At 40.4% G+C, this 18919-nt stretch overlaps 1 protein-coding gene across 2 annotated transcripts in view; it reads right to left on the bottom strand.

Annotated features, from left to right (window-relative positions):
* LOC134571116 (uncharacterized) overlaps positions 1 to 18919 on the bottom strand; it is an 87070-nt gene that overhangs the window by 52363 nt on the left and 15788 nt on the right. The gene's annotated exons all lie outside the window — the stretch shown is intronic.

Below are 18919 nucleotides of genomic sequence, written 5' to 3'. Positions count from 1 at the left end.
GTCCGAGCAGCCATTCCAGTATCATCCTATGTATTTATTGATTCTCTGAAAGCAAGGCTAATGAGGAAGGTTGTCCACACGCGTTTGCCTTCCGTATGGGTATATCTTTAATTAACTGCCTCATAATAAAATGAATTATACAGCTAGCTCCCTGTCTTGATTAACGTCGGCTGAAATAATGAAGTTGGAATTACGACATATTGCACAGATCAGGTTAAAAGTGTTTTTAATGTATTCTGTTATCTCCGGATCTGATCAGTAAAGGGTGCAATTGTTACACACCTTCGAGTGTCATTGTCCCTGCAAAGGCTTCTATCCTTTAACGTTTCCAGTTTGTTCAGGCTGATTCATAAACAAATGCATCACTTAATTCAGAGATTTTATTACTGCCAGAAACAATGGCTGCCTGTCTAGAATCTACCTTCTATCCAGAGCTTCGGCTGTGTACCCACGTGGAGCCGTATTTATTCATTGTTCTAGCCTGTAATTTAGCAACATGGTGTAAGGAGGTAACACCCTGCCCAATATTTAGTGGGTGCAAACAATATTACACAAACAGGATCATGCTTTCCCAAATATTATTGCTGCCAGATGAACAGAGGGTATGACCGCAGGCATTAGCCTATCCTCAGCCCTGGCACTCGGTGCCAAACACCAGAATGTATCACACTCTGTGGATGTAACATTTTCTAATGAGTTAATCGGCTGGTGGCGATGCCTCTAATTAAAGGCTCTGTAACGGGGGACAGCAGCCTCAAATTCCCGGCTGGGCATCTGTCATTCAGCAGCGAGGTCACACAATGCTACCCGCTCTCCATAGACTCCTGGCATTTATAATAAGGATGACCTTTAGCGGCCAATCAGCTGGAACAGCAAATTGCAGAGTATTTTTTTATTTGAGCTGCCATTTAGATCTCAATGGATGTATTGTTGACAGGTTGGGTCCTTCTGCCATTTGATTGGAGACATCACTTTCAGATGAATGCGTGTCTCGCTGGATGCTAGAATACTCCACGGGACAGTGTGATCAAACAGTCTATTACCATAGGTTAACACTATTAAAGGAGGGATTCTTGTCAGTTTGGCAAAATATTGTAAATAAATACTCACTCGTTAGATCAGTAGTGAGTACAGCCACGTGAACATTGCAAGCAAGCAGAATCTGTGAATTGTGTGGCATGTAAAGTGAATTTGTAGCCTAAGATATCCAATCTGAAAACCCAGCTGATGTACATCCCAGTTATTATAACATGCAGCTGCCAAGGTGAGTCTTCTCCAGTTGATGGCCAATTAGCCATGGATTTAATATGTGAGTTTTCAAAGCAACACAGAACAATTAATAAGGACTGTGGGTACACCTGTCACAAAAATGCTAATTATTGTCATTTATGTATCAAAATGAATAACCACGAATAGCAGACGTGAACAACCTACACTGAGGAACGGTGAGCGTCTTCTAGAACCAAGCTTTCTACACACAGCTAAACTAACTTTATATTAATACCCTCTATAATCTCCATATCTAAACATTGATCGTTCTCTTTCCTGTAGCGCCCTATTCATCCTTTATAAAATAAGGGCATTTCATTTTGTATCACAGTACTCCAAAAAGGGTGGTCCCAGTCCTTATTGAATACTCCATAACATTAATTAAATATTCATTCAACAAAATTCATATATTGTGCTAGAAAAAGTAACTTAGATCAGTGCTCCCCAACCCAGTCCTCAGGGACCACCAACAGTCCAGGATTTATGTATTTCCCTGTTTTATTCCAATGGAGATACTGACAAAACCTGGACTGTTGGTGATCCATGAGGACTGGGTTGGGGAACACTGACTTAGAAGTATTCATCAAGAAAATATAAATTATCTGTATACCAGGAACTCTTTATCTGTCTATCTTTGTATCTGTCCGTCCATCCACGTGTCCATCTATTTATCTACCACTTTACTTAGAACATTGCCTCTTATCTATGTTTTCTCATACCTACCAAACTGGTTTGTGGGTACTGTAAGTTTGGAACATTTAGTCACATGGTGTAAACAAAAGAATAATAAAAATAAAAGACTGCGCTTCTCACCATAATTAATGCTGGCACCAACATAGCAATCTCTGGTTATTCTATCAATAATACAATCCATCCTATGACCACAAGTTTAATTATACTGTTCTGTGTGAGAATGAGAAGAGACATTAGTTTAGCTATGACCCAGTTTCAATGCTTTGGTCAGGTTATATTACCTAAACCTCAAATTTCAAATATGTTTATATTGTTGCTGCCGATTTCATGAAGGAGAAGATACAAAGTGTTTTTATTTTCTTTCTTACGAAATAATAACCAATGCTAACCTAATTTATTGAACTAACATTGATGGTTTTAATTCTGGAATAACTCTGTACATGTATAAATACCCATTAGACTGTGCGGCGCTCAGTGGGGAGGAAATCACCGGACGTTGCTCAAGACAACGTGTAAATATGAGGTCTGCCATCTCTTCATTTAGAGGGATCCCTCTGGATATGGGGCGGAGCAGTGCCCTCATCTAGACTGTCCTAAATTAGAATACTCCCCCTCTATGCATTTACTTCTGACACGGCCAGATTTCCCATTAGGAGGAGCAAGCGCCTCTCCACCGCTATCTGTATATGGCCCCGCCCCCTCAGACTGAACACAGTGATCTGTGCATGGCCCCCTCAGACTAAACACAGCGATCTGTGCATGGCCCCGCCCCCTCAGACTGAACACAGCAATCTGTGCATGGCCCCGCCCCCTCAGACTGAACACAGTGATCTGTGCATGGCCCCGCCCCCTCAGACTAAACACAGCGATCTGTGCATGGCCCCGCCCCCTCAGACTGAACACAGTGATCTGTGCATGGCCCCGCCCCCTCAGACTGAACACAGCAATCTGTGCATGGCTCCGCCCCCTCAGACTGAACACAGCAATCTGTGCATGGTCCCGCCCCCTCAGACTGAACACAGCGATCTGTGCATGGCCCCACCCCCTCAGACTGAACACAGCAATCTGTGCATGGCTCCGCCCCCTCAGACTGAACACAGCAATCTGTGCATGACCTCGCCCCCTCAGACTAAACACAGCGATCTGTGCATGACCTCGCCCCCTCAGACTGAACACAGCGATCTGTGCATGGCCCCGCCCCCTCAGACTGAACACAGCGATCTGTGCATGGTCCTGCCCCCTCAGACTGAACACAGCGATCTGTGCATGACCTCGCCCCCTCAGACTGAACACAGCGATCTGTGCATGGCCCCGCCGCTCACACAAATGGTCACACACGAAGTTGATTTGTGCATAGCACAGGGAGGGATAGCTATTATAAATTATAATAGTATAATTATAAATGTGTGAAAACCTTTCTCCCCGTGAAGTTTTACTCTGTCCGAAAGCAGTTAGGGGACCCAGCTATACATGTGTGCCAGTTAGCAGCCTGAACACTAATATACTGTATGTACCGACGTCGCCACATACGGACACATCCCACACTCGGTACTGGAAGCTTGAGAATCTACGTGCAAAAACATAAGCGCAGATTCCTTAACAGGACACAAAAAGGAAATAACTTCTCGACTTATATTATTGTGACATGTTGTACAATTTACACAGCAGCATATATTAAAAAACGGCATCCAAGGGCTAACAGCTGGAACAAAGTAACAGTGGCATGTTCAATTACCACAGTTGGCAAATTCCTAGCCCGTTCCCCACAGTTGGCAGTTTAGTGAATAAGCCCCTTTAAGTCAGTGGCTTTGCATTCTGAATGGCTGTTGCGTTATACGAAATATTCGTTCCATCATTGTGACAGAGTGCAGCGCTGCCTGTATACGAGGTTTAGTAATGTCATTATATATCTGGTATGGATGTTAAAAGGACCTCTACATGATGATATTTCATTCCAGAGAGGGCTCCCTCCTGGGACACAGGATTAAATCACTGTAACTGCTCATTTCCCCATCCTGTAAAATCTATCACTCACACTCCGCGTTTCAGTAAATGGCTGACATTTCACTGATACCAGCTTTCATCACAATCTAAATATTCCAGATGAGCAGCTCCGTCTTTATAGGAGGATGGTCACTGGACAAGTCCCACATGGGTTAAAGCAGGTTCTTTGTGTCCTTGTAACAGACAATCCCAATCAATTAGCTAAACTCAAAATGAAACATTGCGCATGCAGACTCCTGGCTCAATGATAGTCAGGGCGCATTGAGTAAAAGATACGGTGAGGGTAAAAGTGGACCTGTAAATATAATGTCTTGGTAAATCAATTAGAACATTTTTAAATAAAAGTGACCTCAATCAGAATACGAACCGCCAGGGTGGAGAGTTTGGAATCTGATTGATTGCTTCTGTGGACAGGTGTCTTTTATACAGGTAACGAGCTGAGATTAGGAGCACTCCCTTTAAGAGAGTGTTCCTAATATCAGCTCATTACCTGTATAAAAACACATGGGAGCCAGAAATCTTGCTGATTGATAGGGGATCAAATACTTATTTCACTCATTGACATGCAAATCAATCTATAACTTTTTTGACGTGTTTTTCTGGATTTTTGTTTTTTTGTCTCTCGCTGTTACAATACACCTACCATTAAAATTATAGACTGATCATTTGTTGGTCAGTGGACAAACGTTCAAAATCAGTAGGGGATCAAATACTTTTTTCCCTCACTGTATATACCAGTCTATCACAGCATTTACTGACCGGTCCTGTTTATCACTCATAGGGAAAGACTTAGACCTCTCCACCTTACTGCCCCCCATCTACACAGTGTATACCAGTCTATTACAGCATATATTGACCAGTCCTGTTTAACACTCAATAGGGAACACTGAGATCCCTCCACCTTACTGTATCTGTACAGTATATTGGGATGAGTTGGCAAATCATTTGCCAAACTAAAGAAAAAGAAAAAAAGTTACCTGTGCTCTTTCCCAAATCCCTATATATGTTTAAACAAATGGAGGTTTTTAGTTACCTCCAATGGCCATGAGAGGAAATGCCCACCTGCCACGTCAAGGCAGACCCCCCCAGGTGGTCCTAACTCTAACCATTCGCCTTGCTTCCTTGAGCTTCTAGCAATGATATCTCTAATGAGACAAAAAGGGGTGTTTTCTATATACACCCCTACATGCTTATTAACCCTTAATAGAGCACTTGTTTTTTTGTATATGTATTCACTTTTGTAAGAACTTTTTTTTTTTTTTTGTATTTTGAATTTGTATTCACTTTTTGTATCTCACTGCTTTGTTACAATTCTGCTGCCCATCCCCTGTGTTCCCTATTAAGGGTTAATAAGCATGTAGGGATGTATATATAAAAAATACCCCTTTCTGTCTCATTGGAGATATTTTTGCCAGAAGCTCAAGGAAGCAAGGTGAATGGTTAGAGTTAGGACCGATCCTAAGATGTCTGCCTTGAAGTGTCAGGTGGGCTCATCCTCGCATGGCCATTGGAGTAAAAAAAACCTCCATTTGTTTAAAAATACATAGGGATGTGGAAAGAGCGCAGGTAACTTTTTTTCCTTTGGTTTTTACTGTATGTATTGGGGCTGATGTGTACTGTGGTCATTGCTGCCGCCCAGGAGTAATGGGAGTTTGAGCGCAGGACTTGTTTTTTTGAATTTGCCAAACTAGTTGAGTTAGAATAAATCTTACGTTCTACTAAATTTTAGATTTTTTTTTTGCTTTAACTTACTTACATTTTTGTACAAACTTAAGCAAATGGTTTTACAACTTCATTGAAAGTGCAAAGACCCATTGTGTCAAAACTAGGTCACCTGTGATATAAGTGAATTCCCATAATGTCCAATCACAGGTTCAATAAAGCAACTGTCCAATCACAGGTTCAATAAACCAACTGTCCAATCACAGGCCAAATAAACCAACTGTCCAATCAAAGGCCAAATAAACCAACTGTCCAATCACAGGCCAAATAAACCAACTGTCCAATCACAGACCAAATAAACCAACTGTCCAATCACAGGTTCAATAAAGCAACTGTCCAATCACAGGTTCAATAAACCAACTGTCAAATCACAGGTTCAATAAACCAACTGTCCAATCACAGGTTCAGAAAAGCAACTGTCCAATCACAGGTTCAATAAACCAACTGTCAAATCAAAGGCCAAATAAACCAACTGTCCAATCACAGGTTCAATAAGCCAACTGTCCAATCACAGGCCAAATAAACCAACTGTCCAATCAAAGGCCAAATAAACCAACTGTCCAATCACAGGCCAAATAAACCAACTGTCCAATCACAGGTTCAATAAACCAACTGTCCAATCACAGGCCCAATAAACCAACTGTCCAATCACAGGCCAAATAATCCAACTGTCCAATCACAGGCCAAATAAACCAACTGTCCAATCACAGGTTCAATAAACCAACTGACCAATCACAGGCTCAATAAACCAACTGCCCAATCAAAGGCCAAATAAACCAACTGTCCAATCACAGGCCAAATAAACCAACTGTCCAATCACAGGCCCAATAAACCACCTGTCCAATCACAGGTTCAATAAATCAACTGTCCAATCACAGGTTCAATAAACCAACTGTCCAATCAAAGGCCAAATAAACCAACTGTCCAATCACAGGTTCAATAAACCAACTGTCCAATCAAAGACCAAATAAACCAACTGTCCAATCACAGGCCAAATAAACCAACTGTCCAATCACAGGCCAAATAAACCAACTGTCCAATCAAAGGCCAAGTAAACCAACTGTCCAATCAAAGGCCAAATAAACCAACTGTCCAATCACAGGTTCAATAAACCAACTGTCCAAATCACAGGCCAAATAAACCAACTGTCCAATTAAAGGCCAAATAAACCAACTGTCCAATCACAGGTGCAATAAACCAACTGTCTGATCACAGGCAAAATAAACCAACTGTCCAATCACAGGCCAAATAAACCAACTGTCCAATCACAGGTTCAATACACCAACTGTCCAATCACAGGCCAAATAAACCAACTGTCCAATCAAAGGCCAAATAAACCAACTGTCCAATAACAGACCAAATAAACAAACTATCCAATCACAGGTTCAATAAACCAACTGTCCAATCACAGGTTCAATAAACCAACTGACCAAATCACAGGCTTAATAAACCAACTGTCCAATCAAAGGCCAAATAAACCAACTGTCCAATCACAGGCCAAATAAACCAACTGTCCAATCACAGGGGAAATAAACCAACTGTCCAATCACAGGCCAAATAAACCAACTGTCCAATCACAGGTTCAATAAACCAACTGACCAAATCACAGGCTTAATAAACCAACTGTCCAATCAAAGGCCGAATGAACCAACTGTCCAATCACAGGCCAAAAAAAACCAACTGTCCAATCACAGGCCAAATAAACCAACTGTCCAATCACAGGTTCAATAAACCAACTGACCAATCACAGGCTCAATAAACCAACTGCCCAATCAAAGGCCAAATAAACCAACTGTCCGATCACAGGCCCAATAAACCAACTGTCCAATCACAGGTTCAATAAAACAAATGTCCAATCACCACTTGGTGTTCGATTCTGCAATGATATCTGTGACACATTATTTAACTGTTACATGAGTGAGCCACTCTTTAAATCTCTTTAGTTTGGAAAAGCGGCGCCTCAGAGGGGATATGATAACATTATATAAATATATTCGGGGCCAATACAAACCATTATCTGGAAATCTATTCATAAACAGGGCTATACATAGGACACAAGGTCACACATTTAGACTGGAAGAAAGGAGATTTCATCTAAGGCAAAGAAAAGGTTGTTTTAACGTTAGAGCAATAAGGATATGTAATTCTCTGCCTGAAGAGGTGGTTTTATCAGAGTCCATACAGATGTTTAAACTGCAATTAGATAATTTTTTGCAAAAACATAATATACAGGGATATAATTTATAATTAGTGGGGTAATAGCTGCTTGATCCAAGGAGACATCTGACTGCTACTTTGGGGTCAAGAAGGAATTTTTTTCCTAGTTTGTGGCAAAATTGGAAGCGCTTCAGGCTGGGTTTTTTTTGCCTTAATTTTGGATCAACAGCAAAAAACATATGTGAGGAAGGCTGAACTTGATGGACGCAAGTCTCTTTTCAGCTATGTAACTATGTAACATGAGTGAGCCACTCTGTAACTGTCATGTAAAAACATTACAAATCAATCTTGCAGTACCCCTTCCTTAGACTCCCCCCAATCTATTACATCTATAAACACATTTATGTCTTAGTAACTATTGCTTGCAGTTGACTGGGGTCTGAACAATATCCAACATTTGGGGACCCACTGAAATATTGTAGCAACCCCACTTTGAGACTAACCCAGGAGTTAAGAACGACTGATTTAGACAGTGTATAGTGCATTTAATTCACAATGACGCATTTCAATAGGATGAGCATCATTGAGAGTGTCGCCATAATGTGTGCAGAACAACGTTACTTCTAAATTATAAATTTTAATGGGATTAGGAGACCATATACATTAGTTACAAGAGAACACCTGCAATCCATTGCAGAGAGTGATGGGTGTTACAATCCACAGGATTTCCAGTGTCCACAAGGGTTAGTGGAATTTGTTCTGTATTGTAATGATCAGATCATTATACATGGCAATAATGGTAATTAGATCATACCGGTTTAACCTCCGTATTTTCATAGTACACAGTAATACATTGGAATTGTAAGGAACCATTTCTCCATATGGCTACTAATTCCTGAGCTCTTCTAGAAATGTTACTGACGGGAAGGGAGCCAGGGACACAGACTGTTTACCTTTTATAGCAACATAGTGAGATACGATTACAATAGGATTCTGTAGAGAGAGAAAGTACATTTATAACTGTCCGATCACAGGTCAAACGAAACAACTGTCCGATCACAGGTCAAACGAAACAACTGTCCAATCACAGGTCAAACAAAACAACTGTCCAATCACAGGTCCAATGAAACAACTGTCCAATCACAGGTCAAACGAAACAACTGTCCAATCACAGGTCAAACAAAACAACTGTCCAATCACAGGTCAAACAAAACAACTGTCCAACCACAGGTCAAACAAAACAACTGTCCAATCACAGGTCAAATGAAACAACTGTCCAATCATAGGCCGAATAAAACAACCATCCAATCACAAGCTAAATGAAACCGTCCAATCACAGGGTGAATTAAACCATCATAATATTCTGATATTCAAGAATTTTATCATCAGGTTCTACAGGTAAATAAGGTAATAAAGATAAGTCAGGCTCCCATCTGCAGGAACATCTGAAACTTACCGGTGTCATTCATATTATAATTATAGAAAATGTTTAAGTTTAAACCGTGAAACGCGCCGGCTGGAGTCTGGCAGCTACGTTCAGAATAGAATCCTATTCCTGCCATCATGTAATAACTGTGAATTAGTTGACTCAGAGACCCTTATCTGTCGAGAAAGTGGGATAATGATGTGATTACAGGGGAGTAAGTGGATATAAATGAATACGGTATAATGTAACACACTGCACACTCAGCAGTCTAGTGAAATGAAAGTTATTATCTTTGTTTTCTCCAGTGGCTTTTTATGTACCCCGTGGGAGATTGCTATATTTATTGTGTCCCAATGTTTTCAGTTTATATATTTATTGGAGCATTTATTTCTTACAGTTGCGAGACATCAGAGCTTTACTATGCCATCAGGATTTTTTTCAATGGTGTAAATTCCAGAGAAGTGACAGTTTTACTTTATATTGCTTACTGATCCCATGCCAAGACAGCTCTGATTGGTAAGTGTACCAGGACCTAACTAGTTCATTAAAGTGTTACTCCAACCACCATGACTACTGCTGCTTTTAAAAGTAGTCATGGTGTCCGGAGTTTGTATGTGCAGTGCGGCTGCTTCAAATACTGCATATGCAGAGATACAATCACATTTGTGCACAAGCGCCCGCTGCTAGTTGCCTGCAAGGGAAGCGTTTTTATTCTTATTTTTTGTATTCCCTCCCTCCCCCTAATGCCCCAAAGTGTGCGTATGTGCTCTGAGCCAGTGAAACAGTCCAATCAAATGCTATTGGACCTCACAACAGCTGCAGTGACGTCAGGCAAGGAGTGAGAGCAGCAACAGCTTTGTCGAACACTGATTATCCGAAAGGTTAGATTTATAATGTATTTTACGGTTATGGGGATGACCTAAAGAATAATGCCCAATAGAGATATGAGTCGAAATACTCACAAAACAACTGGAAAAAATGTATATATATAAAAAAGGATTGGAGTAACAGCTCACACAGCATATAACATTTCACACAGAACAAAATTATAAACACAACACATTTGTTTTTGCCCCCATTTTTCACGAGCTGAACTCAAAGATCTAAGACTTTTTCTATGTGCACAAAAGGCCTATTTCTCTCAAATATTGTTCACAAATCTGTCTAAATCTGTGTTAGTGAGCACTTCTCCTTTGCCGAGATAATCCATCCACCTCACAGGTGTGGCATATCAAGATGCTGATTAGACAGCATGATTATTGCACAGGTGTGGCATATCAAGATGCTGATTAGACAGCATGATTATTGCACAGGTGTGCCTTAGGCTGGCCACAATAAAAGGCCACTCTAAAATGGGCAGTTTTACTGTATTGGGGAATCGGGGGGGACCGGGAGTTCTGGAAACCAGTCAGCATCTGGTATGACCACCATTTGCCACACGCAGTGCAACACATCTCCAACAGGAAGTCTGGGCAGGGTTAGAAAGGGAGGGTTTGCAAAGGCTGCAGACACAGCAATCTGCAGCTTTTATTAAGTGTTTATAAATAGATCTCCAATAAAAAAAAAAAAATTAACCCCTTCAGGACCGGCCTGTTTTGGCCATGTTGTACGTTAACCCCTTAACGCCGTTACGGCGTTCTATGCCGTCGCGGCTTTAAAGGGCTTTAAAGCCGTTGCGGCGGCATAGAACGCCGTAACGGCTTGCAGCCCCAGGAGCAGAGGTGTACTCACCTCCGCCGCGATCCTCTTCTGGGGGGCTGTCTGAGAGCCCAGGCAGCCCCCCTCCGGCAAATGAGGCCCCCGGGGGCCATGTGATCGCTCTCAAAGAGCGATCACATGGCCCCCTATAGCTGGCTATGGATCTGCCAGCAGGGGGACTGTTTAAAATATTAGACAGTCCCCCTGCTGGTAGGTAGTGTAAAAAAATAAATATAAAAATGTTATAAAATAAATTAAATGCCTTTTTATATATATATAATATGTATATATATTATATATATAATATATATACATATTATATATATGTAACGTCATACGTAATGTATTTTAATATTAATATTAGTATATATATTAATATTAAAATACACTTAGAATGACGTTACATATATATAATATGTATATATATTATATATATAATAGATCTACATATATATATTATATATATATATACGCATAATTACAATAATAAATAAATAAAATAATTAAATAAATAAATAAAATATTGAAACAAAATATAAAATAAATTATATATTCATATGTAATTTCATTCTAACTGTATTTTGTTATTAATATATATATATTGGAAACAGAATACACTTAGAATGACATTCTATATATATCTATCTATATATAAAATACAAATAACCGCAAATATATATAGAGAGATAAATACATATAATTACATAAAAGATTACATTAGTATACACGTAGAATTTATATACCTATAAATGCATATATATTAAAATTCTACGTGTATATTTAAGTAATTTTTTAACATAATTATGTCATTTGATTAATTAAAATTTGATTGACATGCCTGACAACACAGGGAGAAAGTGCAGAGAATTTAATTCGCATGCACTATATTAGACCCTGTAACTCTCCAAGACACCATAAAACCTGTACATAGGGGGTACTGTTTTACTCGGGAGACTTCGCTGAACTCAAATATTAGTGTTTAAAACTGGTAAATTGTATTACAACGATGATATTTTAAGTAAAAGTGACGTTTTTTGCATTTTTTACAAACAAACGGCACTTTTATGGACTATATTATTGTTGTAATATGTTTTACTGTTTTAAAACACTAATATTTGTGTTTAGTGAAATCTCCCGAGAATAACAGTACCCCACATGTACAGGTTTTATGGTGTTTTGGAAAGTTAGAGAGTCACATATAAGGCTTGCATTTCATTTTTTTGACATTGAAATTTGCCAGATTAGTTATGTTGCCTTTGAGACTGTATGGTAGCCCAGGAATAAGAATTACCCCCATGATGGCATACCATTTGCAAAAGTAGACAACCCAAGGTATTGCAAATGGGGTATGTCCAGTCATTTTTAGTAGCCACTTAGTCACAAACACTGGCCAAATATTAGTTTTTTGCTTTTTTCACACAAAAACAAATATGAACGCTAACTTTGGCCAGTGTTTGTGACTAAGTGGCTACTAAAAAAAACTAAACATACCCCACGTTCAATACCTTGGGTTGTCTACTTTTTCAAATGGTATGCCATTATGGGGGTAATTCTCATTCCTGGGCTACCACACCGTCTCAAAGGTAACATTACTAATCTGGCAAATTTCAATTTGAAAATGGAACGTTCTATATTTGACCCTGTAACTTTCCAAAACACCATAAAACCTGTTAATGGGGGGTACTGTTGTACTCGTGAGACATCGCTGATTACAAATATGTGCATTTTGTTGCAGTAAAACCTAACAGTATTATGACATTTACAGCTAAAATGTGAGGCGGAACTACAAATTTAAAAAAAAAAATCAAATTTCTCACAGTTTTTTTTAATTTTATTCATAATAAATTGTTTCAAATACAAATATTTTATATGAAATGAAAGCCCTGTTTCTCCTGAACAAAATGATATATAATAAGTGTGGGTGCATTTAATATGAAAGAGGGGAACTACGGGTGAACAGACATATAGCGCAAATTCCAGTTTTTGTTTACGTTTTGTTTTGATCAGAACGTGTACTATTGACTCCGTCCTGAAGGGGTTAAGGACCAGGGCTCTTAACACTTTTGTGGTGTTTGTGTTTAGCTGTAATATTCCTCTCTCTCATTTACTGTTCCCATACAAGTTATATTTTTTTTTCCCCCAGGATAAAAAAAAGACTTTCTTTACATAGCATTAGTTCTATCAAGTCATATAATTTACTTTAAAAATAATAAAATAAGGTGAAAAACAAAAAAATAAATGTTTTTTTACTTTTGCTGGAAAAATATTTTACTTACCTACGAAGCTAATGAAAAAAACTGCTAAATAGATTCAAAATGTCCTGAGTTTAAAAACACCCAGTGTTTACATGCGTTTTTGCTTTTTTGGCAAGTTATCTATAAGTACAAATAGGAAATTGCGGTTTTAAAATATACATTTTTGAAATGTATCAATAGTGACATTGTAACACTATTATCTGTCATAAATCTCTGAATAACACCCCACATGTACATATTTTTTTTAAATTAGACAATCCAGGGTATTCAATATGGGGTATGTCCAGTCTTTTTTAGTAGCCACTTAGTCACAAACACTGGCCAAAGTTAGCATTCATATTTGTTTGTGCGTGAAAAAAGTAAAAAACGAAATTGAATGCTAATTTTGACCAGTGTTTGTGACTAAGTGGCTAGTAAAAAAATCTGGATATACCCCATTTGCAATACCTGGGGTTGTCTTCTTTTGCAAATGGTATGCTATCATGGCGGTAATTCTCATTCCTGGGCTACCATATGCTCTCAAAGGCAACATAACCAACCTGGCAATTTTCAATGTAAAAATATTTGACCCTGTAACATTCAAGAACACTATAAAACCTGTACATGTGGGGTACTGTTATACTCGGGAGACTTTGCTGAACACAAATATTAGTGTTTCAAAACAGCAAAATGTATTACAACAATGATATCATCAGAGAAAGTGCTGTTTGTGTGTGAAAAATTAAAAAAAAAGTCACTTTCACTGACAATATCATCACTGTGATATGTTTTACTGTTTTGAATCACTAATATTTGTGTACAGCGAAGTCTCCCGAGTAAAACAGTACCCCCCATGTACAGGTTTTAGGGTGTCATAGAAACTTAAAGGGTTAAATACAGTGCTAGCAAATTAAATTCTCTGGACTTTCGGCCTGGGTTGTCAGGCAGGTCCCTCAAATTGCAATCAATAAAAAATTACTTAATTATGTAAAAATATGGGGGCCTGACAGCCAAGATGGCCGGACGTGCATCCTGAAACCTCCAGCACCAGCAGACACAAATTCATTAACCCTGTCCGAACCACAGGTGCCAGCAACTTAAGGTGCTTGGAACAGGATGCAGTACCTCACAGGGATCACAGCGATACCAGTCCGGCACCGGTCCACACTGGTGGAGCCGGAACCGGCCATGCGGCCTAAAACGGAGCGGAGCCTGCAGCATGGGCGAGGCGGCCGATCACCCGGCAAGGGACCCGCTTCCGTACGAGACACACACACAGCCCTGCTACCCCCCTCCATGGACCGGCGGGGGTTATCCCGGTCCTCGCTGGGGACGGTCACCCCCAACCTAGCAACTAAATCGAAGGACAGGCAACAATGCAGGGGCCCAACTAAGATGGCGGCTCGGACGCGGCCCGCGAAGGGGAGAACCCGCATCACACCACCTTTACACACTCTGGAGTTCTTTGACCGGCTTGGCGCAAGCCTCTGGTCAGCACTCCATAATAAAGGCCAGATCTTTAAGCAGATATTGAAACAAGCAGCGGTGTGGATACGCCCTACGACCCGCCACCAACTAAGCAGACACCCGCCAACGGCTCCCAGGGCGGCCGCCCGGCGGTGGCTACACCAAGCACTTACACAGCAGAAGAAATTAATAAACCTCCCGGGCGCCGGCTCGCGCTTGAACGTGCACCGGAGGGGGGCCACCCTTCTTGTCAGACCCACTCCTCGCCCAGTGACATCTGCAACCTGCAAAACGGCGCAATACCGCATGGACGAACATGCTGAACCCCGCACCCAAGAGCACAAAGCTGCTAAGACGGCCTCTCACACAAGCGACTCACAAGCTCCAAGAGTCATCGTCCAGCCGGGCTCGCATCTACCCTTTCTCAGCACAGCTGCACACCGGAGTGTCGACTCACCGACCAACGCACACCTAAACGACACAGGGACGCCAGGCTCCCACACACCGGAGAGACCGAGCCAAATGTACCGACCATCACAGGGGGCACACACTCAGCCCCAACACGGCATCGGCTGATCCTACAGAGACTTGGACATTATGCCAGGCATAGTAATCGTTGTTACCCAGCCTCATATGCCCAAAATGAACCCACATGAACCTCTGACATAATGTTTTGTTTTCTTTTGTTGTTGTTTTAATTACTGCTTGTTTCTATGATACCGGAGGCCTGACTAACATTTAAACGCAGCCATGGGTGACTCAGTAGACATCTCACCTAGCACCCACTAATTTATTGCTGCCCTGTACTAATCTATGTCCTAGCCACAGTTACACTACTTTTTATATAGCACTATAGCCGCACAGTTAATTAAACCTGTTTATGCTGCAAGCTTAATATTGGTGCTATTAATTTTGACGCAATAGCTTATAATCATCATGCACGCGACTTAATATAACTTTTAACGTCAGATTATCACCTTTATTTTGACATACTGCTTAGCCTTCTCAGCTGCCATGTGTGCTTAGCCATTTACCAATATACAATAACCTGAGGCAACGCAGTTAGAAATCGTCTACGTTCATTCTACTTATAGTAAGCTTGTATAAATACGTGTGTCAAGCGATCATAACTTTAAAAATGTGCAGTTTTAACCAATGCCTAATTAACGCAAATCGTTGTTTGATTTTACATGCTCAAGCTGTTGTGGCACGACATGTTATATGTGTTTTCTCCATGCACAAATAAAATAAAGAATTTAAAAAAAAAAAAAAAATTATGTCAAAATATTACATAAATGCACACATAGAATTTAAATATATATGCATATTTATATATTTGAAGTCTACGTGTATATTTATGAAATTATTTATGTAATTTTGTATATGGATATATATATAGACTGATTTTCCTCTCTAGTCGGTCCTCTCACACCTCACCCCTCTGCCAGTCCTTACATTGGCTCCCTGTATCCTATAGGATTCAATTCAAAGTGCCAACCCATACATTTAAAGCACTGAACAATTCTAGCCCCTCTTATATCTCTTCACTGATCCATAGGTATGCCCCTCCTCGTAGCCTCCGCTCTGCCCGTGACCACCTCCTGACCGCTGCTCGCACCCGTACGGCCAACTCGCGCTTGCAGGACCTTTCCTATGGAATAGCCTGCCTACTGCCATCAGACTCTCCCCTAGTCTTCGATCATTTAAGAAGGGCCTTAAAACCCATCTCTTTAGGAAAGCTTATGGCCTCCCAGAGTAATCTCTACCTCACATACCTGTCTCTTGCTCTCTCCTATGGGACAGTGCTTTGCTCTCTCCTCCAGCCCTGCTTCACTCCCACCTTATTTGGTTGATATTTCATGTCCTAATGTTTCTAATACCCCACCTCCTATAGTCTGTAAGCTCGTTTGAGCAGGGTCCTCTTCAACTTATTGTTCCTGTAAGTTTTCTTCTATATAAATGGCAATAATAATAATATATATATTTCAAGTAATGCATTCATCCTTGGCCAACATTGTCATTGCTTACTGAAGGCGGGATCTTCCCACTGGGTTACAAAATGGAAAATCTAATTTTCATCACATTAATTAACGTCACTTTTATACACAATTCTGCAGCTGCTGACTGACATTACACATTGCTGCAAAATTTGTAAATGAGTGAAATCGATGTGAGAGTGAAATCAACAGGTCCTGCAAGAGAATTTCATTGAAATTAGTGGATTTTAAAAGCAACATAATCCCATGTTTGGCAAAATGTGACAAAAGGCGGAATTTCTAACAGGTTCTACCTGTGGCCTGTCGCCAGCGAATCGATGAGTGATGTAATGTTATGTCCATATACAAGAAGTGACCTCATCATTTTCAAATGACCCAATGAAAGAACATTATCGCCAATGAACGGTGTGCCAGATATAGAATTAAAACAATAGACAATCCCCTGCACTGATTCGGTAACTGGCAACACAGCGCACACACAGAAAACCCTAGTACCTGCTACCATACCATGGTATAATAGACGGTATATTGGGTAATAGAGTACAGCATATTATAATGTCTTACAGTATGAACAGCCTTGTCATACCATGTATCTATTAATAAAGATTATCCCCGGGCACATGCGGTGCTCAGTGTGGGGGTGCAGCATTAACATGTGTAATACTTGGTGTATCACACAGAATTCCAGTAATCTTTACAATAAGACAATCTTCCACGAGGCCTGTGCGGCATTCATCACTGATTGAGGAGAATGGTAGTAATTGAATGGAGTAGAATGGAGGTAATTGCAAAAGACAGTCTAGACCCCGACAGTTAGTCTACCTCCCTGACAGTCCCTTTACACAGTGACAGAAACAAGAATCCTCCTGAAAGCTGCGGCCTTCTGTCGTGGAGGTGCTATGTGCAGAAGGTGGACAAGGCTGAATCCACCAGTGGACAGAAGTAGAAGAACACAGGCAACACTCCAGGATCGAGAAGGTAAGTTTATTTCTGGATACACCACCTCATAAAGTGAAAAGTGCAACGTTTCAGCTCAACAGAGCCTTAATCATGCATAAGGGATACAATACGACAAAGTGCTTAAATAACCCCAACCCCAATTGAACTAAATAATGGATGGCATCACATATTAGTTAAATACATCCACAGAGAAAACGTTAAAACATGACAAGGAGTCTAATAGAAATCATAAATAGTACTTAATAGTCTAAGGTACAGTAACCAACTTCATCTTAAAACTACAAAGCAGAATATGAATCTGTGTGACATAATGAGAAAATAGGGGGGGGAAAACATCCATAATCATATAAGTCAGCAAAATATCAGAACTAAGAAATGGAGCAAAAGATCAGAACTAAGAAATGGAGCAAAAGATCACTCTAGTGGAAATTCCCAAAATAGAACAAATCAGCCTAAAATTTTACCATTTAATTAATATTCCATATACTCATGGTCTGACCAATCGTCAGTGAATATAAGCCAGTATATAATGTATCTATGTAAATACATAAATAGAAACATGGTAATATGAGATACATGATCACAATATAAAAAATTAAATGTATATATTACAGGTAAAATAGAATGTTCCTCATGGGAAACCGCCATGATCCAGGTGGACACGAGAAGGTACAACAACGCTGATCTTTTGATCCATTTCTTAGTTCTGACGTTTTGATGACTTTGATGATTAAGGATATTTTTCTGTGAGTCCCTCTACACCGTAACAGTCAGTCTACCTCCCTGACAGTAAATCCACTCTCCATTCAGTCACTCCACACTCCACTCAGTTACTCAACACTCCATGCGGTCACTCCACACTCCATGCCGTCACTCCACACTCCATGCCGTCACTCCACACTCCATGCCGTCACTCCACACTCCATACTCCACTCAGTTACTCTACACTCCATGCAGTCACTTCACACTCCATGCCGTCACTCCACACTCCATGCCGTCACTCCACACTCCATACTCCACTCAGTTACTCCACACTCCATGCGGTCACTCCACATTCCATACTCCACTCAGTTACTCCACACTCCATGCAGTCACTTCACACTCATTGCAGTCTACACTCAGCATTCAGCCTGTCTCCCGTCACTCTGCCCCTCTTTGCCGTTGTTAAACCCTGTGCAGTTTCTCCATTGTCACGCAGGCCTGTCTGCCTTAACCCCTTAAGGACCAAAGTTCTGGAATAAAAGGGAGTCATGACATGTCACACATGTCATGTGTCCTTAAAGGGAAACTCC

The sequence above is a fragment of the Pelobates fuscus genome, chromosome 8 (assembly GCF_036172605.1).
Source record: "Pelobates fuscus isolate aPelFus1 chromosome 8, aPelFus1.pri, whole genome shotgun sequence".
Lineage (NCBI taxonomy): Eukaryota > Metazoa > Chordata > Amphibia > Anura > Pelobatidae > Pelobates > Pelobates fuscus.
The sequence above is the reverse complement of the archived record's forward strand: the minus strand, read 5'-3'. Positions and strand labels throughout refer to the sequence as shown.